Below are 25,044 nucleotides of genomic sequence, written 5' to 3' on the forward strand. Positions count from 1 at the left end.
CTTGGGGCTGGCCCCTATGAATCTGGTTACTGCAAGGAGAGGTTAACTTGCTTATAATTGTGCCTAATTGTCTTCCCCTGAGTGTCTCATTTTTGCTCAGATGTGGCCCTCTGTCTCTAAGTCACCTTTGCAGGTGATCTCACTGCCCTCCCCTCTACATAGGATCAGACTCCCAGGGGTGTAAATCTCCCTGGCAATGCAGGATATGACTTCCCCAGATGAATCTGGACCCAACATCATGGGATTGAGAACATCTTTTTGACCAAAAGGGTAATGCAAAATGAAACAGAATAAAGTTTCAGTGGCTGAGAGATTTCAAATTGACTCAAGAGGTCATTCTGGTAGACATTATTATGCACTATATAGATAATACTTTTTAGGTTTTACTATATTGGAATAGCTAGAAGTAAATAACTGAAACTACCAAACTCCAACCCAGTAGCCTTGACTCTTGAAGATGATTGTAAAACAATGTATCTTACAAGGGGTGACAGTACAATTGTGAAAACCTTGTTGAAAGTGAAAAATAGGGTGGCATGGGGGATGATTTGGGTGTTATTTTATTTTTATTTTTTATTGTTATTCTGAGTCTTTCTGGTGTAAGGTAAATGTTCAAAAATAGATTGGGGTGATGAACACACAGCTATTTGATGATACTGTGAACAGTTGATTGTACACCATGGATGATTGTATGGTATGTGAATATATCTCAATAAAACTGAATTAAAAATTGCATTAAAAAAAGATAAAAAACAAGACTCTAGATGCAACCATATTGCACTATGCCCCACACTCCCTCTTATATAGAAAATACTGAACTGCCACTGCAGTGAGGTAGGAACATAATAATCAGCATCATCCCCTTTCCCAGCTTGACAAGTGACTGTTATTTTACAGTATCTCCAGTTGCTTTCTTTGGGTTGGTTTTCTGCCTCAGTGAGGGAATAGCTCCTGTTGATAACATCTAACCCAGGACCAGCTGCAATGTTGCCTCACCATGACCTGCGGCTTGTTGAAAAGCAGGTTATTGGGTCTTACCTCAGACATGCAGAGTCAGAATCTCTGGCGCTGGGGGCCAACTATCTGTGCTTCAACCAGCCTTCATGGGACTTGGATGCAGGTAAAGTTGGAGACTGCTTCCTTGCCCAGGAGCTTGCAAATATCCATTAAATGATTGGATAAATATTTAGGTATACAGCCACCTGGATTGTCCTTTATTTTCTTTGAGTGCAAAATGCAAAGCTCGCTTCTACATCTGATGAGTGAAATAGCTTCTAATTCTAAGGGTCAACCAAGGAAGAAGTCTGCTAATCCCAGAGGAGAGATCAAAGCTCATCTGGTCACCACAAAGGCAAACAGTCCATCAAACAAAGGGAGCTGGGCCAGAGCTCGCCTGGGCCTGTCCTCTTCCCTGCCCCCTTCCCTGTCCCTGTGCAAAACCGCTGCACTCAGGGCAGCCAATCAGGACTCAGCACACCTGCCGGCCACCTGGCAATTAAGCTCAAGTGTCAGGTGTGCCCTGGAAACCTGGCCTAGTACTGGATTTGGTGTCCATCTACCCAGAAAAAAGGGCCACGCCCACTTGTGCTCGGCACTCTGGAACCCTCATCCCTGCAGGATATTACCCCAGGGCAAAGGCAAAGGAGTCAACAGTAGCGAGGCTCTGCAGTGCCGAGGAGCTCCCGGGGGCCATTGCGGGGTCGTGTGCTGGGCATGAAGTCCCAGCGAGGAGGGATCCTGGAGGCCCATAAACCCCTGGCGCAGCAGTGACTGTTACCACCACTGAGGGAGAGGAGCAGTGAGTGCGGCACGGGGGTGCGGGAGCTGTAGGAGCTGCGAGGTGAGGTCTGGGGGGAAAAGGTCTGAGAAGTGCGGGGCAGAGGGAGCTCAGGTCTGAAAGGCTGCTGCATGAGAACCGCGAGCTTCAAGTGTTGAAGTCTAAGGAGTGTCGGCTGCTGGCAGTGGGGGCGGCCAAGAGCAAGGCCTGGGACCTGGGGCTGCGGGGCTTCAGGCTGCAGAGGGTGAGGTATGGGCAGTGCAGGGCACAGGGGAAGCACCCTGAAAAGCCTTAGAGCCAGGTTCTGGAAAGCAGACCTGGCCCTACAGCCAGTCCCTCAAGGCCCATTGAGTTTGTGGCCGGGGATACTATGAAGACACAGACCCTGTTTTGGGGGTCTCCAACAGCCCTTTAAGGGACAATGGGCACCCTCTGTACCAGCCCACTATGAGGAGTGCCAGGGGACTTCTCCCTGGAAATGAAAAGAGCACATAGTAGCCAGGGTCCATGTCAGCTCTGTACAGATTTATTACACTTCAAATTAGACATGATAAGACATAATTGGTGGGGTAGGCCCTGAGACATCTTTAGGATATGCTTGGCATCTTTACTGGCTTCACCAGAAAATGGATCAGCATCAGCTTTAATGTTTGTAACTGTGCTTTATAAAGTGCACTTCAACATGTGTTGGTGAGCCCCACTTCTCAGAAGTGAAAACTGAGACAAAAGTCATGGCAAAGTCAGAGCACCACTTCAGATTCCAAAACTGCTTTTTCACTGTATTGTTGCAGAAGTGGATCATTTGGGTGCTTGATGTCAGATTGTGAGGATTAAAGAAGGTCTGAGGTGAAAAATGCAAGGCCCTATCTTGTCACCTTTCACTGCACTTGTGAGGATTCTTTCTGAGGAGTGCTTGCCAGAGTAAATGTCAGTTATCCTTTATTTTAGAAATTTATTGTGACAAGTTTAACAGATTTATTGTTAATGAGACATTGTTTAGGACCTTGATTTTTTATTTTGTAAAGGGTGTGGATACATTGAAAGGTTTTTAATAGAATAGTGGGGAGGTCTGATTTGTGTTTTGAATAAATGAGTCTGGGAGCAGCTTGGAAGGTGGAATTAGTGAAAGTTTTCCAATCTTACCCATTCTGAAATCTGTCTCTTTTACAGACTGACAGTTAATCAAGCTTCAGCTAAATGTAAGAATGGCAGTCTTATATATAGAAAGGGAAACAGACTTCATTTTTTATATCCAGAAAATTGCAATCTGATTTTTGCATCCAGACCTGAATTTCCTTTTTTAAAAAGTGAATGCAAAATTTTCAAGAAAATGTTCAAATCAATGCTTTCTGATCTATTGTGCAGGTTGGATTCAGTATGTATAAATTGTTACAGCAGTTATTCAGCCAAGACAGTGAATACTTTAAACCAGGTCTCTGGGATAAAAAGTTCACTGAGGGAGACAAATATGAACAGTTACAGTTTGGAGTCAAGATACAGATGTTCCTGAGTTCTTGAATTTTAGTCTGGTTGTCTGGATCTTTTCAAGAAGGACTATTTGTTGCTAAGTGTAAAGAGATGACTTCTACTTTTGTAAAGAGTTCCTGAGTTGTGTGCAGATAATTGATGGGACATAAGTGCTCAGTAAGGTGCATGTGTCTTGTAAAAGAGCAGCTGAGTTGGCCTGGGGCAGCAACAGGAGAACTTTGTGAAGGAAGCTCAAGGAAAGGAACTGTTCTTCCCTTGTGGGATGCCAGCTGTTTGAATCTCAGTAGCCTCTGTGCTTTCTATATTAACAGAACTGTGGAGGTCAGTGCTGTCATTCTTTATTTCACCCTGCTTTAGGCATGAGATTCTTTTTTCTTTTTCTTTTCTTTGTTTAAAGAACTCCAGACATATGTTGGATTTCAGGAGTTATTCTTGGCTGAGAGAGGAGGTTGTTGTATAAATTTCCATGATCTTGGTTTAAATATGAGACACAACCTACACCATATCAAATAATCAAAAACAGGTACGTTAATTATGGAGAATGCACTTTCATGGGATTATTTTCCGAGTATGTAAGGCAGTAAAAGAAGGTCATTTATTTCATATATTTATTGGTATGATGTGCTTGAGCAAGGGTCATGCATGACTTTTTTTTTCCTTCTCTTTTGAAATAGGTTTTAGATGCTTTTAGCTGCCCTGAAATGTTGTTTTATTAAATAGTACATAGATCACTGAATTTTGTTTAAAGCTTTTTATGCCATAAAGAGATTTGTTTGCTTTGGTTGTAAATTACTTTGTCCACAGAGGATTTATTTATAAATGTATGCTGCTTTAGGCATTCACCCAAATAGCACTGGAGAGTGTCCCCAAAGTCCACTTTGAGTGTCCACAAAGAGTGACTTTTGTGTTATCTGCTGTTCTTACTAGCCTTCTGTTCACAAAACTGGCTGCATTGTTATGGGAGGAAAAATTCCATAGCAATGGAATGAAGCTGATATTTTGTTCACTGAATCTGACTGACCTTGACAGGTTCTTCAGGTATTACAATGAGGTTGAACACCAACCATTTTCTACTGACATCCTGTCCCCAATGGGCCTTGTATCAGTATCACATTGACTAAAACCCAGTGGTGGAAGCCAGAAGATCCCATTTAGCACTTCTTTTTCAACAAAAAGATTTAATGGAAAGTGTCATGCTTTTGATGGAATGATTTTATTTTTACCTAAAACACTCGATCACAAGTTTGTGTCTCATGTCTGTATGAGGGGAGGGAGGGGGAGGATTTCTACTTCAGGGCAGAACTGCTGCAATATTGTGTAGTCACAGGGACTCTTAGACACAGGAACCTCCCATCTGATATGACTTGTAAGAAACCCAAATATCACTTCTGGCATTACTGGTTCATTCTCAAACCTACATGAGTAACTTAATGAGTACAGATGAATTAGGATACATACAAACACTCCTTTCTTACAGCCATTCTTTTTTTCAAATTCCATTTAAAGATTGCCTGTACTTTTCAGTGTTGCCTTATTAAACAGGCATTGTGTGATTGGGCTTAGTTTTCTCTTAGCAATTAAAAGTTTGGTTTTCTACCCCCTTCTTCCTCAGGTTACTGAAGTGTTTAGTCAGACCTAAAATTGAGAGCATGTGAGGATAACAATCACTTTAACAAATGAACTCCCACCCACATTCCCAACTTGCTTGCAGTTTTATAATATTATATTCAGGAGGTATGTTCACAGTTTTCTCAGCATTGAAAAAAAACTTCAAACATGCAGAAAATCTGGAAGAATTTTACAGTAAATGCCTCTCTATCACCTAGTTTTAGAGTGGTTTAAGGTTATAGGGATAATCTGAATTGTAATTATTTTAAGGTATGGTTTATTTGCTTTAAACATTATTGTGTCTTTAACTTCCCTTTTTGTGTTGACATTAGATCTTTTAAATACTGCATGAGTTTGTGTTAATAACCAGCTCCTCAGGAGCTTATTGGTAACTGTACATTCCATCTCCCCATTTTTCTTCCCCACAATGAGGTGTCTGTTCAGGAACAGGGACAGGGTTCAGTCTGTGTGATTTATTTGCTCCAGCATGGGAAATAAACTGCATGATCTGTAATTGACTTTCAATCTGTATGCCATATTTTCCAAACCCAAAATTAGAACAGGTATGGTGTAGATGTTTTTCTTTGGGTGAGAAACAATCTGGGATGAGGCTGAAGTTGATATTTTGATGACTCTCATGAGATTAATGGGACATGATACTTGGATCTGTAACTTAACTTTATATCTGATGTGAGGGCAAACATTTTGCTAAATATTTGTCTTGAATTAATGTAACTGGTAGATTTATTTTTCTCTAAACAAGGGGTTGGCAAACTCTTTCTGTAAAATGCCAAATAGTAAATGCTTTGGGCTTCACCAGCCACACAGTCTTGGTCATAACCACTCAACTCTGCTGTTAGAGCAGAAAAGCAACCAGAGGCAGGATGTGAATGCTGATGGCTGTGTTCTAATAGAGCCTTACTGATGGAAACTGAAATTTGAAATTCATATAATTTACATGTCATGAAGTAACATTCTTTTATTTTTTTCCAACTTTTTAAAAATGTGAAAACCATTCTTAGCTCATAGGGCATAAAAAAACTTCAGGCAATCTGGGTTTGGCCTGGCTGCAGGCCATGGCTGGTTGAATTCTGCACTAAACAATATGCCATTCTGATCATAGTGTTAGAGATACTGACCAGTATTTGCTCCTGTTTAACTATTCTGACTTTTCAATTTCCAGGCTTCTGAAGATAATGAATTTGCAACAAATTGCACAGGATTATTATAACCCAAGTGACCCAATTGATATTCCAAATCACAGGTTTGTATGAAGTGGAAAGTTTCATATTCCTTAGGCTAAATCACAAACTTTGAAAATAGTGCTCTAAATTAAAATGGTATTTATTAATGTGGCTATTAAATGGTACCCAATACATGAGGTAAATATTTAACTTCAGTTGAATGATGATGCTTTCCAGAAGATTTGGGTTTAAAAAATCCCGATACTCCTCTGTTACTAGGGAAGCATCAATAGATGTCCAACACTCTTTGGTTTGCTCTTAGATAATAAAATTCGTCATAAGCTCATGATGATGATTTCAAAACTCCCTGTGGGAGTTTGAATGATGAAGACTGCAGCCCAACTGGTGTAGGCTTATTATAATAATTGTGCTGCTTTCAGTTACTTTGGCACCTTTTTCATATCTTAGGCCATTATGGAGAAAGGCTTAATAAAGCTAGTCAGTATATTCATTTAAAAATAGAACATAAAATAGCAGGTGAATTAATGGGTGAGGGTCTTAAAAAGACAGGTCTTTTATCTGGAACTACATAAAACCCAGAGATAAGTAAATTGGCTCAATCAAAAACTTTAATTTCAGATTCTGTTAATAAAGGTGAATAACACAGCTTGGTACAAGCAAAATATGTTTAGATGGTCATAGAGGTTGCTTCATGATTCACATTCTATCTGACAGGGTGGTTATTTGGCCCAGCTTCACTACTTGTATACTTCAGTACAAAAACATCATGGTTTGCACTGATGTCAGTCATAAAGTCTTTTGAAGTGAAACAGTTTTGGATTTCATGTTCAACTTATATCATCAAACTGAAGAACATAAATTTCAAGAAAAGTTTCTAAAGAACTAATAGGTTTAGTAGTTATTACCAAGTAAGACTGCTTTCTAAAATGAAAAAAAAAAAAATCATTCTGCTGCAAATCTGAAGATACTGTGTGTTCTAGTTCCATAATATTGACAGGAAGTTGAGTTATAAAAAGTGGAGTGGTGGGAAAGGTGTGACAATGGGGAAGGGATGTTTTCCCAAGAACTGAGATTTTGAGGGAATATACTCATCTGGAAAGGACAGATATCTAATGCTTTTTATCCTATTTAGCTTTTATTTTATGCTCTAATAATTTGGTCATTCACTTCCCCATCCATCTCACGTAGTCTTTAGGGTATTCTTTCCCTTCCTCTTTCCATAATATTGAGTTTTACTAGGTGATTTGAAACAGTGTTTTTAGGGAGTATATACTGCCTGGTTTCTCTTGTAATGTTACTCTCACACATCAGTCACATGTCAGTTACTCTGGGTCATTCTACAGGTATAACAATAAAATGTAAAGAGTTGATGGCATTGAATGAGACCAGTATCCCAAGAGTAACTTTAGGAAAGCAGATGGCTCTGAAGTCAGCTTCTTAGACTACTACAGGAAGGTATGACATTAAGACTGATTTTCTTTTTAATATGAAGTATTTATATCTTAGTAGAATTCTGAGATATCTTCAGTCAACTTTTATGACACTGTTCCACTTTTGGAATCAGTTGCTTTGAAAGTTGTATGGAAATATGTTTATTAGGGTAAGCACAGCATAAACAACTTCAACCCATTATCAATTATTAAATCGCTGCTTTTGTTGGATCTGGTTCACATACTGAGAATAGGTCTATCCTGATTTGGTTTTGTGCAATACAGTGAAAGATGACACTGGAGTCTAAGCATGCAGAAGACAAGTAGGTAGGATAAGAGGTGTAAACAGTAGTAATTGACAGCTAACATCCAGTCCCTCATTCTGTATTCAGCATTTTAACTTAATCTAGAAGGGGTCTTCAATATCCTGGACATGGGACAATGCTTACTTTGTGACTTACATATTCATGAGATTCAGACAAGCTTGTTTGAATCATGTAGACTAGGTCAGTTTATTGGGTGCTCTTCAACACTAGTTTTATAAAGGTGGTTCTAGCTTTTAGCACAATAATTACCAAATGGAAAAGGCCATCAGAGGCAAATAGAGCAACTGCTAACTAGAATAGAATAAAATGTTTCTATAGGAATGCATGCTAACACTGTTTTAATATTCAGAGATAAGCAATTTTGGCCCCTCAAGTCTCAGAAGGGCATATTCCATTTGATATATAACCTGTTAAAAGTGCAGGAAAATTATTTCTAGAAAACTGTCATTAAACTCTCAAGGTTTGTTCCTGAAGTCGTACAAATTATCTCATTTTTCCTACTTTTAGTAAGATAATTTCTGCTTCCATAAAGTTGGAAAATGCATATTTACTATATATTTATATCTCATGTCAAAAGTATACATGCGACTCATGACCTTGGAAATACCATTTTGCTGGTTATTTCCTTCACCTGTTCTACTATGAAAGAAAAATAACAGATGCAACTGGGGAGGCAAGATCTCTGAGAATTTGTCTTAAGGACTCACTCTGGGTAAAAAGGATATCAAGCCAAGCTTGTTGTCCTGACTGCTGTTTTCAAACTTTAACTCCTTCAGTTCTGCAGCCCTGCCTAACCTAGAGTCTTCTGAGTCATAGGTGATCATGAAAACTGGGGTTTTGCATTTCTTTGTGGCTTATTTCAATGATCACTGCCAGAGATGGGAGGGGTTGGTTTATGTAAACAGGAATTATGAAGGTGATGTTGCCTGAAAGTTTGATTTAAACCTGAAGCAAGTCATCTGAAGTTCCCCCCTTTTCTGATTAGTATTGACTCCTACCTGCAGACTGGTCCTCCTGTAAGTGACTTGTTAGATATGGATGCTATTGAAGGTTCTGCTCCCTGGACATCTTCATCTGTGACTGTGTTTCAGGTCCAGCATGGCAGAGGCATCCAGATTTCTAGCTCAAACCCAGGCATCTCTCAGCTGAATTGCCTCCTTTTTCCAATATTTGAATGTCTCAGAGATGCCTCACCTGGAGCCAGTAGTAAACATGGTATATCACCAACCTGGGCCCCTCTGTTCTCTATTCCTGGGCAGAAGGACTGTAAGTGCCAGAGGAGCAGGGGCTTGGCTGTTTGTGAAGCCCCAGTGCCTCACACTTAGGGCATGCTCAGAGATTTGTCAAATTAGTGAATGGATGAATAATGAGTAATTCAGATATCCATGCCTCTCTCCCTTTGCTTTTGATAACCAATTGTCTTATTGTTTTCTGAAATACCTTCATCATTTTTCTCCTAAGTGACTCTCATATTCTGTCTTGGTCAGTCTCTGTCTCTTGTAATTCATTTCACTGGTGTCTTATATTCATTTCTGCTACTTCCTTGTCCATTTTCAAACTCATACAAATCTGATGTTATTCTTCCACCCCAGAAAATTAAGGGCTTCCCATTGTTCTTTTTAAGGACATTGGTTTTCAGCCAATGAAACCCTGAATGGGGTAATCCATGCTTCCTTTATTCTTACCCCCATCATAGGGCTTTCACCCACCTTGTACCCCCTGTCTGCAGCAATGCATACTCAGCTTGCACTCTGGGGCTGTACATTTCAGCTCACATGACTTTGCCTGAATACTTCTCTTACTACCAGGGTAATGGACTTTAGGATATAGAATTAATCCAAAGGAAGTAGTCTTCAGAAATTTGATAAAATCCAGGAATTCTTAGGGCTTGCTAGTAGAAAATGTGGTTTTAGTAATAAGTAATGGCTTGGGATTAAAGTTAATATGTAGACAACAGTTGGAGGACAGGAGAGAGAAGGGCCTTTAGACAGGCAGAGCATGGGCCATGGGCTCCAGAGAGGCAAGATTTAGCAATAATGTTAGACAGAACCAAGGGTGTGGGCCTTTTGGAAGTAGGGTAAATGTGAACAGACTTGACAGGCTTTTCCTTTAGGTCCTGAGGCATCCCAGTGTTCTAGAGTCAGGAGCTCTGCCACCAAGGTCTTGTGGTGGAATACAGTGAGGAGGGACACTTCTGAGATGACTCAAGTCTCCTTCCTTGTGTGTGAGTCCAGGTTAACTAGAGTGTGTAAGGAAGATGTATTAGGGTTCTCTAGGGAAACAGAATCAATGAGAGGTATCTCTGACTATCAAATTGTAAAAGTGACTCACACAGCTGGGGTATGCATGAGTCCAAATTCTGTAGAGCAGTCAGCAAACTGTCAACTCCAAGGAAGATGTCCATTGAACTCCTCAGGAAATGAACCAGCAATTTCAATGAACTCCTCAGGAAATGAACTGGGATCTCCGATGAACATGTTTGATGAACTCCTCAGGAAATGAACGGGCAACTTTGATGAACTCCTCAGGAAATGATTCACTGGGCAGATGAAGACGAAGTGAAGGTCCTCTATCTGTCTTGCTTATAAGTCTTCAACTGATTAATTGGATTAAATCCAGCCAATTGCATTCTCTCATTGTGGAAGGCATGCCCTTTGGTGAGTCCTCAGTCACAGCTGCAGTCAATTGACTGATGATTTAATAAACCAGCCTGTTGGTTTATTAACCAGTCTCAAATGTCCTCACAGCAATTGTTAGGTCAGTGTTTGCTTGACCAGACAGCTGGGTACCATCGCCTGGCCAAGTTGACACATGAACCTAACCATCACAGAGGGTGACCTGCTGATGCTCTTTTCCTTATTAGGTTTCACATTCTTATGAATTAAGGCACATAGACACATGAAGCAGAGATCAGATAGGTACAATCCACTTGAAATTTATTTTGAAATAAGTATTTTTCTGGGTGGCTGATAAAAGAGTTCAATGTTGGACAAAGATAGGCTATGATCATTGTTTCTTAATTCACAAGGACAGTTGGGCAGGACCTGACAGGTGCCTGTAGGTCTGTTGAGTGAATGAGACCAAAGAAATGTTCTTTTTTTTGTTCAGTGGAGATGAGTGGTGATCTAGGAGGGATGAGAGAGAAGCTCTTGAAAATGCAGGGCCAGAAGATGGAGTGCAGAGGTTCATGAGAGGGTGGACATGGGACAGAATGGTGGCTGAGCTGGAGACCAGAAGCCCCACCCCATCCATGCATTGGGTTGTGAATGTCAGCCCCTTGTCTCTGGACAAGCTGTGAAACTTATATCAGATGTGATAGCATGCAGCAAGTCTCAGAGTGGCTGTTAGTGTGCCCTAATTGAGAGCTGGCCTCTTGACTGTGTCAGGAATTGGTGAAACTTTTCCCAATTAAAACTGCTGTGTGTCAGGGAAACCTTTCCTCTCCTATGCTTATCCTCATAGTGAGGCTGCTTTCAGAAGTAAGTTCTCACTGCAATGTGTGCAGTTTTGGAATAATGATGCCATGCTGAAGACTCAGTGTCACCCAGACTTCTGTTTTGAAATCAAGAGATGAAAAGTGAAATGAGCAGGACTGTAACTAAATGTCAAGACTCAGTGAGAGCCTTACACCCTTGACTGAGATTTTAGGGGAAAAACAGTAGAGCATATGACTCAGAACTTGTTGATGGGGATGAAAATGCATTTTAAAGACTATGCTTGGAAGCTGATACCTGCCTTGATCTTAGCATCAGTTCTTATTTTTTATAAAAAGACAAATCACTCCCACAAAACAAGTCCTTTTATTCATGTATTTATGTATTTATTTATTGCTGTTGATCTTACTAAAGACATTTGCTATGAATGATGATAACTTTCTTCCCTTGAATAGCAATATAACCAAGAAATCATGGACTTGAAGCAGGTGGTTCTCATCAGTCAGCCTAAGAGGAAGTGAGGCCCCAGTAGTACCCTCCCAGGGTCCATGATGCTGATCCCTGAACTCTGCTACCTGACAGGTACCCTGGAGGTTTGCTGGCTCCAAGCACCTAGCAGGTTTTCAGTGCTACTTTATTCCCCACACCACCCTTCAAGACAAGCAACCTGTTCATTCTGAGTAGAGAAAACAATTTTCCTTCACTCACTCATCACCACCCTGCACTCCAACTATTATTTAAACTCACTTGTTTCTTTAACCATATAACTTTGTGTGTTTTACTTCAAGGACTAACTGATAAGATGTGTACTGATTTTAATGTGATGAAAGACTGAGCTCTCCACATTAAACTAACTCCAGAGCAGAGGCATGGGAGGTAGGAAGACTCATCTATTACATTCACAAGTAAGTCACCAAAATTCCCTGGGGCATGGCTTCAGGGCTTTGTCTGGTGTTTTAAGGGTCTTGGGGTCCTTTTCTATTTGTGGTAAAATTTGGGTGGGTTTGGTCTTCAGGTTTCTTGGGGAAGCTACCATGTGTCGGGAAATAATGGTCAGTTTTGTGTCTCTGGCCTTTCTAATTCTTCTATGAGAAAAAGATGATGGATGGAACAGAAAAGGGGTGTTTGGGTACATATCTATTTTCTGTCTTTGTTATTGCAAAGAGTTTGTTTCTAGTAAATTAGAGGATGTCATAAAGGGAAGCTTAGATGTGATAAAAGAAAAGTAGATTGCTCTTGAGTGTGGTTCCAAGCAATTCTAGTAGGATCTAAATCCTGAGAGAAACATCAAAATTTATTATAGGGTGCAGTGGATATCTGTTTGCATATGCCTATTAGTTCTTGCTCTCTTTTCTTAAGTTTAGTGGGATGTAAATATGTTAAATTCACAGAGATGATAATGTTCAGAGGGAGCTCCAAGACTGGGGTTTGAGCTTTGATTCCAACTTACTGTCCTTCTCAGGAAGATTTTTGCAAGCAGAAAAGATTCACCAAGGTGGAAAAATAATAAGGCAGTTTTTAATGTTAAGTCAGATTTGGGTCAGATTCACAATAAAGCAAGTTGGAGTAACCTAGTTACTTGCTGGTATAGTTGTTTTCTCACTGTTCTCTTCTCCTCTACCACATTTACCCACAGCAAATTGGAGTCCCCTGACATGTCCAAAATGGGTAAACTCCAGGAATAGCTAGGCAGAATCACTGGAGAACATGTAGCCAGTATCTTGTCCCCCAAATAATCTGGTAGACTTAGCTAAAGAGTGGCTGAATTATTTTTAATAACCCAAGTTACTTACAGTGAGGGACAGAAGACTTCTCTCTGAATTGTCTGTCATCCTTTTGGCATGAAGGCATTCCTTACATGGAAAATTCCCAGTTTATTTGTCTTTATTTTTGCCTAAACCTTTTATCTGTAGGGATGTATATTAAATACTGTGAAGTCTTTTATAGTTTATCTTCAGAAAAGGAAAGTCAAGAATGCTAAATAAAAGCTAACATCAAGTGCCAAAACATTAACTATTTTTGTAGAAAATGATGTCCTTCCTGTCTTCTAAACATTCTGTGAATAACATTCTGGCCATGTAATTTAATATTTTAATTACAGTTGTTTTTATCATACCCTGTAGAGATAATAAAGTGTATCTGTCAGGGATGTTTGGGAGGTAGGTGGGTAGGGCATGTAAAAAGTCCCAGAGTTTTTCTCTGATAAATAGCACCAGGTTGCTGTGCTTTGAATTTGTGTTAGTTTTCTGCCTTGCTGTCAAATGTTTTTGTGGCTTGCTTTCAGTATCTGGCACCTCAGTCAAGTTGTTTAACTTTCAAAGCCTTATTTTTTCTCTTTTTCATGAGGAAAATAAAAGCTAACCTTGTAAGATTCTAGAGAAGATTGGGGAAAGTGCTTAGGAGAATGCCTGGCACAAGTCAGCCATGCAGCAGTAGCCCATGATAACAGTGTATTTGAAATACAGCTGATGACATCCTGTGGACACAAACATTTTTCTGTTTTTCCATCTTTCTCCACTCAGAGTATCTTGTTTGTCACTATAGTTCTGATTTAGTGTAGTACTCTTAAGGTTCAAAGTATGCTGTGGTAGAATTATTGAAGACCTTTTGACCTTATCACTAAGAATTTACAATGGAATTTATGGTATCTGTGAACTTTCTTCTACTTTGATTACAATCCACGTTTTGCAGATTGGTCAAAAGAAACAAGAGGTACACCATTAATTAGTGTTAATCCACTATATAACTGGCTGTTGATCTATACTTGAAGAAATTATGAAGAAGCCAATTCATTGATACAAATGTATGGAAGAGCAGAAGTCTCTGTGGGCAAACTAGCCCTGCTCCAGACCTAGAAGTTTGTCATCTTCAGCATGTGCCCAGGTTACCTGGAGGTGGGGACATTTCCTAGGTAGTTTCTTCCTTCTGTTTTTGAATGTTTTGTAGGGTGTGAGATCCATCCTGAGAGGCCATGCACATATCTGTGGGATCTTGTTGCCCTAGGGGATGTTGGGGCAGGGTAGAGGGTTGGGAATTGGAGAAGGGGAAGCTAGGTGGGGGCAGCTGGGTGTGATAGATGGTTTTAATCTGTAATCTGAATTTTAGGTATTTGTGGTCAATTTTTTGTTTGGTCATTTTTTTGTTTGCTTTGATCTGTAGCACAGTCTTTGAATTGTAAGCTGTGAAGTCAGGTCTCTGGGTTCATGTCCAGGCTCAGCCACTTCTATGATCTTGGGCAAGTGTTTCTGGTTTTATTTCATTATTTGTAGAAATTGGGTGCTCATAAGAGCCATAACAGTTTCTTGCCATAGCGTTCATCAGAAATTCCAATGAGCTTGTAAAGCCTGGCACACTTCTGAGAACTTAGTAAATGTTAGCTGCTGCTACTACTGATGATGGCACCAGCTCCTCAGGTTCAGATGGTCCCAAACCTAACTCCATTTCTAAAGTCCTGTGAATCTTTTGAGTTATCATTTAAAGGAAAGTAATCCAGTCATGTTAAACCAGAGCCTTTTTCAGCTGTCAGATACTTCCGGACTTCATTATTTCTGCTCTGTTCATGTTGTCCACTAAATGTTAGTGTGAATATAATTTGGGCCTATTTGCAGCTGGAAGGCTTATTTCTTCTCACTCTTTCTTTTCTTTCTCATCCCCATCATCTCCCTGCTCCTCCACTTTTCTAAATCTTAATTGTTTTTTGACAGAGGTTTTGACTTACAGATAGAACTTGTTAGAAATTTCTCTAATGCCTCCTACATCCCAAAATTCTATCAGGATTGACTTGGTCCTGTATTTTCTCAGCATTCTTTAATTTGCTTCTTCATGTACATGAGAGAAGTGCATATCCAAAGGTGGCAAAAAGTTAAAGTTGGGGGATGTGGGTATCTGGGGGAATAGAGCATGGTGCTGGAATTCTCTGTATGGGTTTTGTATTGTTTTTGTAACTCTGCTATAAAGTTAAACATATTTAAAAATAAAAAGTTTAAAAAAAGCAAGTCAAACAGCCTGAGGAGGCCCCCTGCTAGTGACCTGGGATCCAAGACCCTGAGCAGCAGCCTCCACTCATCCTCTTGCCCTCATATCTGACACTCCTCCCAAAACCAATGCTGGGAGTGGGGCTGCACCCTTCCTCCTAACTCACACCCATGTGGGTTCCACTCTGTCTCTGGTGCCACTACCACCTCCTACTTGGCTCCTCAAATAGTCTCCTTCGTGCTCACAAACCACATTCTCCAGGAAGTGGCCACTGCAATTTTTAAACAACATGACTCAGATCCTGCTATCCTCCTGTTTCAACCCTCTGACATTTTCCTGATCCCCTGGGAACAAAGCCCAGGCTCCTGGTTGTCCACAGAGCCTGGCCCAGCCTGACTGCCCTCCATGACCTCATCTCTGGCTCCTCCACTGACTGCCCACACACAGCCACCCTGGCATCCTCCCTGACCATTGGGACCCAAGAAAACCCCCAGAATTCTGTACCTTCTGCTCCTGCTGCCTTCCTCTCCAAGCCACTGCCTGCCAGTCTGTCCCTCATTCTGTTCACTTCCTCTGTGGCACCTGTCATGATCTGCACTTATTTGACTGCTCATTGCCTCATTCATTCACTTCTGCTCCATGAGGGCATAAGCCTGGCCCTCACTGCCTGTTTCCCTGCATTCCAGAGCACACACTGCATGGCTGCCATGGGGATGGTTGACAACCAACACTTGTGTAGCAAAGAAACAATTGAGCTACCCAGTCAGGATTCCTGCTTGATGGCTGTCCACACAGAAATCAAATGGAAATATGAGCTCTGGAAAGAATTCCCCATCTCACTCCACCCAAGCTTCACCCTTCCTCTTCCACTGCTTCTAAAAGTCAGTGCTTCTAAGAAATGAAAAAACTGGCACATTCATTTTCATCTACTTCCTCTTCCTCCACTCCCCCCCCCCCAATCAGGAGGCATCAACATATCTAAAATAGAGATAACCATGAATGGGGGAAAAAAGGAACAAAGTAAACTGGCCAATACACAGAAGGGAAAATTGGGGCTGACAAACGGCTTTAGTTTTCCTTGGTATCAAATGATTAGTAAATATAATTCTAGGCTTGGCTGAGAAAACCCATCTCCTGTCCCTAGCTGGGCAACACTGGCATGTCTGCTGACTCATCCATCTCCAGCAGGCCTGGCCTGAGAACAGAGTCTGGAGCTGTGAGGGGTGGATGCAGGTTTCCTCTAGGTGTCTGCTTGCCACTGGAAAAGGCCCTTTGCACAGCAGGAGAAGATGAGAGTAATGTCCAGCAATATCTCTTCTGGATAACATCTAATGAAATTCTGTTTCTTGGTGTGCTGCCAACTTACTGTGGTAGGAAATGAGGACCATGACAAGCCATTAGGCTTGTGCAACCCAGTCCATCTTTGGCATGAGGCTGCGATGGGTGATGAGGGACATGGCATCAGATGTCCTCTCCCACTAGCAGCCAGCTTTGCTAATAAACCTAGAGGAGCAATACCTCTGCCATATTCCTCTCACCAGCCCACAGGAAGTGACATGGGACTTTGTTTCAGGATCACAGAGGGGAGAGGCAGCAGGTGGGCACAGGGGCTGCATATCTGGAAGAGGAATGGCCTGAACCCCCCATGCAACTGTGCTGAGTATCAAGCCCATGATATGTGTTCCCCTCCAGACCCAAGCCAGCCCCCATGCCCACCACCTGTCACTGCCAGATAGAGGGACAGGTGGAGGTGCTGGGCTTGGGGAAGGGATGGAGAAGGGTAACTTGCAGTGGTTGATCCCATGTCCTCACCTCAAATGGAGGCACCCAAGTGCCTTGGCCCAGGAAGGGGCATCTTCTTGCTCCTTTGGTAAGAGGGTGGAGGGAATAGGGCCTGGCTGATGACAGAAGTGGGGTGTGGGGTGTCCCTCTAGATGCTGGCACTTCATGAGCCATGAAGATGCACATTTGGGATGAAAATCTCCCTTCCCCCATGCCAGCCTCCTCCCCTCCCTGCATTCTCATCCTTCTCTACTCATTCCTCTTTTCTCTTCTTTCATTATCTCTTTTCTGTTCTCAGTGGGCTCACAGCATAAATAGTGCTCTCAGTGTGATTTGCTGGCTTTGTGATGTGTCTCATCTCCCAGGATGATGTGCACAAACTTCCTCTTTGAGCTGACCTGGCCTGTTCCTCATGGAGGATGCACCAGCATCTCCATGGCTGTCATACTCAGAGCCCCAACCCCACAGCAACACCAAAGGGAAACCCCCTTCAATGGGTCCCATGTTCCTTATGGGGCACAGTTCCAGGTGGGGGTCTCCAGGAGGAGGTTGGGGGAATCTTCAACTTTAATCTATGCTTCAATCAGTGAACCAGCCCCTTCCCAGCTGGTGGCACATGTGAGTGCTTCTTTCCCTACAGCTCACCTCAAGCAGGCAGTGCCACCTGCCATTTGTTTTCTCATTTCAGCACATGAATATGGGTCAATTTGGGGAAAACTAGAAAACCTAGGAAAGCAGAACTGAGCCTGAATCTTTCTATACATGATAAGAGAGGGAGGGGCTCTCAGGCCTTAGAGAAGGTTCCAGGCCAACAGTCACAGTGCACCCCACCTGGGCATGTCCCATGGTGGCTCCACCCAGCCCACACCCCCAAGGCCAGCAGGCCCAGCACACCTTCTGCAGAAGGTCGATCTGCTGCTTGGCATTGAGGGTGGCCAGGGCCTACACATGCTCCAGTTCCAGGTGCTGCCACTGCTCCACTGCCACTCACCAATTCACACATGTTCTGTGGGGACAGGGAGGTCAGGAGTCACACTGGGCACCAGGGAGCCCCCATGCTGCCTCAATGCTGGCCACAGAGCAAGCCTGGGGAGTCCCTGATTCTGGGGAACCCTGATTCTAGCCAGCCTTTTCCCTCCTGTTTGTACTTGTTATGTTTACAATGCAACCGGCATCTGAGCAGAATGTGAGGTTCTCATGCTGAAGGGACTCTCCTCCTCCCCCTGGTTTTGAAAAAATGTACCACTCTTTTCTATTTTCTTTTTCCATGTCAAATGCAAACAACCCCAAAGTGCATGGATCTTTCCCAGGCACCAGGTACTGTTCTACACTTTTTGCCTGGTCATAGTGGGTGGTGGTATGGTAAAAAGCCCACTGTACAAATGGGAAACTGAAGCAAGGAGAAACAGCTGGGGAGGGCCTACCATGACTCAAACCTGGGGACCAGGCTCTTGACAGAGCCTCTGGGTTTTGGGTACTGCCCCTCTCTGCCAGCTCTGGTTAACTGGGCCCTATACCCCCATGCCTCCAGAGGAGTAAAGAGGGAGAATTTGGAGTTGTGACCCTCAAGATGTGAGAGTGCCCCAGGGTGGGGGTCAGGACCTGCACTGCACTTCCAGCTCCTGTGTGCTCTCTGGCATTGCCTCTGCTGCACTCAGCTCCCTGGCTCTGCTCCATAATCCTGGCTGCTGCGTTTTCTGCAGTGGGTGTGCTCCCACCTCAGGGCCCTGCATGGGCCACCCTCAGGGCCAGGAAAGCTCCCTTTCCTGATATCTTGACAGTGAATGAGCTTGTTGTGGCACCTTCTGTCTTTGACAGAACAAACACCAACTGCTCAGGGAAGGCTCCCGGTGCCTCATTCCTAGCTGTGCCCCAGAATCTTTGTCTCCCCAATGCCTCCCTCTGCCCTGAGCATCCTCTAACCACTCTCTGTCCCCCTCACCTGCCATCCTTTCTTCCCCTGGAGCATGCATCAGCTCATTGCACCACCATCCTTCCCCTGATTGAGGCCATGTGGAAGAGACACATAATCCTTAGTTACCCATGGTGCCTCCCTGACTGGCCACTTGGGCTCATCCTCTCCCCATGACCCCACCCAGCCTCCCTGGTACAGTGAAGACCCCTCCTCAATGGGGGACTGGGGTGCTCCTGGCATCTCACCCCAATAAAGGTTGAATGAGCACTCCTGAGCCTGACTGCCAGGGTTCACACCCCAGTGCTGCCCCCAGGCCTGCAGCCCAGGATCCTTTCTCCCCCCTGGATTGTGCATTAGTTAGTATTAACTGCCAGCTGACATCAACAGCAGTTGTTAATTAACACCAGCCCACAGAGGAATCTGTACTGTGCCTGAGTTGGAAGGGCTCCATGTCCTTTCCCTATGGACTTGGGAAGCCTCTTCCCACTGAGCTGTGCACTGACCACCACCGATCACCAGCTGCAGCCCACAAGGGCCAGAACCTCCACCGATGGATGGAGATGGGCTCCAACAATGACTTGCAAGCTGGTGGCAATGGCCAAGAAGGGGCAACTGCCACTGAATAAGCACCTACTGCATGCTGGCATGGTGTCATTTAGTGCTGGGAGCTGGGTGCTGTGGTTGCTATTTCACCAACAGGTCAACAGATCAGAGAAGCTAAGCAATGTGCTTAAGGCTGCACAGCTGGAATGCAGCTGAGCCAAGATGATCCCCCAGGTGACCGACCCCAAAGCCAGTGCCTTCCAAACTATGGCCCCCTCTCTGTGATGAGCCAATGAGCCAACAGTCATGTTCATCCTGAAACCCTCCCAGGGAAGGGAAGTCAACTGGTTTGGATGAACAGTTATGCCACTGTTTAATCACATTATTGTTCCAGCTAATTCTTGTGCCTCTGTTTGTTTTGGAAGTGGACACTGCCCAGTGCAGACTGAGCTTTATTTATCTTGGAAAGGAAGTGATGAGTGAAAGGAAGAAACCCTTTTCCTTATGAGGATTCATTAGAAACAGTAACCAACCATTGAGAAAGTTCTGGTCTGCCACTGCCAGCAGTGGGTCATCAGATAAAGGGCAACGGACACCTTTGAGGGCTTACAGGCTAAAGAGAGGTGAGTGTAGCCAGATTGAGGCAAGTATGATGAAAAGAGCTTGCCAACTTCTCAGGCTAAGGAACCAAGTCACCATGAAGTGGTTGTCAGAAAAGCACAAATGCACCAACACCTAGAGCCCTCAAAGGAGAGAGTTTTGGGTTAATTATGATGGAGGCTGTAGAGGAAGGGCAAGACTATCTGGGGCTGTGGCTGAGCCTTGATGTCCTGCTCTTGAGGCTTTGTCCCCCAAAGCCCACATCCCCTCACACATCTCATGCTCACTTCCCCCTCACTCTTTGGCTTTTTGGGTCTTGCTTGCTGCCTTCTCATCTTGGCTGAATTTCTGGCCAAGTGGCTGAGCCCAGGGTCCCTGCTCTGAGCCCAGGGTTCCTGCTCCAAGCCCAGCATCCCTCCTCTGTGCCCAGAATCCCTTCTCCAAGCCCAGGGTCCCTCATCCAGGTCTGGGGACACTCCTGTAAGCCCAGGGTCCCTCTTCTGTTCCTGGGTTCCCTGCTCCAAACCTGGGGTCCCTGCTCCAAGCCTGGAGTCCCTGCTCTGGGCCCATACCCCTCTCACTGCCACTGCACTTTTGTGCAGGCCTGGCTCACCCCACCTGCTGCCTTTGGCCTCCCCTTTCCTGCCTGCTTTCCAGACCCTGGAGTGACCACAACTTCATTTGCCTACATTCCTTGGGCAATCTTATCTGGTTTCATGGGTTTAACCACCACCAATAAACTTGTGCTCAAAATTAAATCTTAGTCCTCACATGTGTCTGACTGTCCACTCATCCTCACCCTGGATGGGCAGGAAGAATCTCACATCCTGCACATCCAAGATAGGGTTCTTGGTTCCTTTCTCAAGCCAGGCTGCCTGTCTGAGGAAATGAACCCCTGTCTGCTGAGTCTCCCAGCCAAGAAACAAAGGGGGTTCCTGAACACCCTCCCTTCACCTCTGACTCAACAGCAAAGGCTTTCAGCAACCCCTAACCTTCCCAAGACTGGTCTCACCCTTCCAATGGCACTTGGGGTGAAACCAAATTCTTTCCCATGGCCACCTGGTTTCCATGGGGTTGGACCCATGTCTGTGATGGAGCCTCTGCTTTCTTCCCCCTCCTTCATGCTCCAGAAGCCCCAGCTGTGCCAAGCCCCATGCCCACAGCTCTGCACCTGCCACTCCCTGTGCCCAGGATGCCTGTGCCCACCCTTCCCCTTCCTGGGCCTCCCTGGCCTGTGTCCCTATTTTAGATCATCTCTATTCACCCAGCTCTGCTGTGCCTCTGCTGTGAGCGTCTGAGAGCAGGGGCTGGATCTCCCTGTTGGCCAGGGCACAGAGTCTGGAAGCACTTCTGGGACATCATGTGATGGAATAAATGAACCCCATGAAGCTCACCCAGAACACCTGCTTGACCCCAGCTCTCCCACCCCTCAGAACACTGAGGCCTTAAATCATGATTCTGCAGGATCCCTGTCATCTGCTCCATATGATTCTGAATGCTTTCTGTCCTTATCCCTCTCTCAGCTGCCCTTTTCTGTCCTTATCCCTCTCTCAGCTGCCCTTTGACCTGGAGGCAAGGCCTCCTTTCACCTGCTGTTCCTCCTCCACATGCAAGAGGAGCCTGATTGATATTTGCTGATGTTTCAGCCAATGATCATGGCGGGAAGATTTGCCAGGTGGCCACCAGGAAACCAGACTTTTATGTTGAGGGACAAAATCCTGTGCTTACTTCCAGAGGTCCCACATTTTAACCACATAATTAAGCCATGAACCAGACACCCTGGCAAATTGCCTGGGAGGATATCCGTGCTGGCAGAGTTGGTTTCACACATTTACCAAATGCCTCCTCCCAGAGCTGGCTTTACAGAATGATGGAGGGAGGTTGAAAGGGACAGTGAAAAGAAAAGATGAAGGCAAAAAGAGGCAGAGAGAAGCTTTGAAGGTTGAAATACATGGAGTTAGGGGGATGGGGAGAGAGGCCCACTTAGGAGCAGGTCACAAAGGGCAATTGTTTGAGAGAAATTAGTGAGGTCTACAAAAAGCAAAAGAGAAACAGATGAGACTCAAAGCCACATGAAGATGCTAAATATATTCATTGACTCTGGCATAGGGACATCCTGATTCATTCTGCAGGGTGTTGATTTTCTAAAAGCACCAGCAGGCATGTCTATGTTGGGAGGCCTATAGAAAATCTCCATGTGGCTTTGAAACATGAATCAAGTTTTCTTTTGATCATTAGCTCCTGATTTTCCTTGCCTCTCCCTGCTCATATCCCACTCAAGGGGCTAAGCCCACCCTGGCCTCAGGAAGGCTTAGATGGAGCCAAGAAACATGGGCCTCCCTGGATTTTGGTGTGCAGATATTTGGGGGAATCAAGATGAAAGCACAAGGACCACCAATTTGTCAGAAGCCACCTGATACTAGAGCTGGCCTCCAAGTCTTCAGAAAAAGAACATTTATCAGAGTGGAAATGGTGGGTGTGCAGCCACTGGGGGATCATGGACACAAGAGCTCTTGTCTCTGCTTTTTGGAAAGTTCCAGGGAGATGAGACCTTAAAGAAATTATGGTAAGGGTGATTTCTGGAGAGGGAACTTTCACCACTCTGGCAAACAAAACTGATGACATTGGGATCACCAAGAATTTAAATGAAATTACACAACTGGACTTTTTAATCATTTAAACTCCTATTTTACACTGATGCACACATCTTTTAAGTTTGTCTCTAAAAGTGTAGGAACTGGTAAACCCTGGCTCCTATGCACATATGTGCATTTTTTTTTCTAGGATGACATGATGTTCTTTTCTTTTTTCTTATTAATTTTTATTGGGATTGTTCAGATACCATACAATTATCCCAAGATCCAAAGTGTACAATCAGTTGCCCCTGGTACCCTCATACAGCAGTGCATCCATCACTGCACTTAATTTTAGTTCAATTTTTAGAAACTTTTCATTACTCCAGACAAGAAATAAAGTGAAAGATGAAAAAAGAAAAAAAAAAAAAAAAAGAAAACTCGAATCCTCCCATATCCCTAACCAACCTCCCTCAATGTTTGACTCATAGTGTTGGTATAGTACATTTGTTGCTGTTTATGAAAGAATTTTGAAATACTACTAACTGTAGTATATAGTTTGCAATAGGTATATATTTCTTCCCTATATGCCCCTCTATTATTAACTTCTAGTTGTATCATCATATATTTGTTCTGGTTCATGGAAGAGTTTTCTAATATTTGTACAGTTAATCATGGACATTGCCCACCATAGGATTCAGTTTTATACATTCCCATCTTTTGACCTCCAACTTTCCTTCTGGTGACATATATGACTCTGAACTTCCCCTTTCCACCTCATTCATGCACCATTCAGCACTGTTAGTTATTCTCACATCTTGCTACCAATACCTCTGTTCATTTCCAAACATTTAAGTTCATCCTAGTTGAACATTCTGCTCATACTAAGCAACTGCTCTTCATTCTTAAGCCTCATCCTATGTATTGCTACCTTATATTTTATGTCTATGATTTTACATATTATAATTAGTACTTATCAGTGAGACCCTGCAGTGTTTGTCCTTATCTGTCTGGCTTATTTCACGTAGTGTATTACCCTTGAGGTTTTGTCATTAACCAATTTTTCTTTTTATTTTTAAGATGGCTTTGTTCACACACCATACATTCCATCCTAAGTAAACAATTGATGGTTGTCTGTGTGGTCACATATTTATGTGTTCACCACCTTCACCACTATATATAGAAGGGCATCTACATTTTTTCCACAAGGCAGGAGGGAGAGTCAAAGAAGGTAGAGAGACAAAAGAAAGAGGAAAAGAAATGACAGCTAGGAAGTAGCAAAAGGAAAAACAACCTCAAATCAAAGCAGAGTAAAAAGTGAGACAACACCGCCAATATCAAGTGTCCAACATGCTTCCCCCATCCCTCCCTCTTATATGCATTCACCTTGGTATATCACCTTTGTTACATTAAAGGAAGCATAATACAATGATTCTGTTAGTTACAGTCTCTAGTTTACATGGATTGCATCCCTCTCCCAATGCCTCCCCATTTTTAACACCTTGCAAGGTTGACATTTGCTTGTTCTCCCTCATAAAAGAACATATTTGTACATTTTATCACAATTGTTGAACACTTGAGATTTCACCAAGTTACACAGTCCAGTCTTTATCTTTCCTCCTTTCTTCTGGTGTCTCACATGCTCCCAACCTTCCTCTTTCAACTGTATTCACAGTTATCTTTGTTTACTGTACTTACATTGCTGTGCTACCATCTCACAAAATTGTGTTCCAAATGACACATTCCTGTCTTCTCCTATCACTCTGTAGTGCTCCCTTTAGTATTTCCTGTAGAGCGGGTGTCTTGTTCACAAAGTCTCATTGTCTGTTTGTCAGGAAATATTTTGAGCTCTCCCTCCTATTTGAAGGGCAGCTTTGCTGAATATAGGATTCTTGGTGGTATTTCTCTTTCAGTATCTTAAATATATCACACCACTTCCTTCTTGCCTTTATGGTTTCTGCTTAGAGATCTGCACATAGTCTTATTAAGCTTCCTTTGTATGTGACGGATTGTTTTTCTCTTGCTGCTTTCAGGATTCTCTCTTTGTCTTTGACATTTGATAATCTGATTATTAAGTGTCTTGGCATAGACCTATACAGATCTATTCTGTTTGGAGTATGCTGCACTTCTTGGATCTGTAATTTTATGTCCTTCATAAGAGATGGTAAATTTTCATTGATTATTTCCTCTATTATTGCTTCTGCCCCTTTTCCTGTCTCTTCTCCTTCTGGGACACCAATGATACATACATTCTTTTACTTTTGTTTCATCCTTAAGTATCCAGAGATGTTGCTCATATTTTTTCATTCTTTTCTCCATCTGCTCCTTTGCATGTGGGCTTTCAGGTGTTTTGTTCTCCAGTTCCTGAGTGTTTTCTTCTGCCTTTTT

At 43.2% G+C, this 25,044-nt stretch overlaps 1 pseudogene; it reads left to right on the forward strand.

The window, feature by feature from the left end:
- Positions 1-984: 984 nt before the first annotated feature.
- Positions 985-14,123, forward strand: LOC119532651 (annotated as a pseudogene).
- Positions 14,124-25,044: the final 10,921 nt, after the last annotated feature.

This window comes from Choloepus didactylus, chromosome 4 (assembly GCF_015220235.1).
Source record: "Choloepus didactylus isolate mChoDid1 chromosome 4, mChoDid1.pri, whole genome shotgun sequence".
NCBI classification, from domain to species: domain Eukaryota; kingdom Metazoa; phylum Chordata; class Mammalia; order Pilosa; family Megalonychidae; genus Choloepus; species Choloepus didactylus.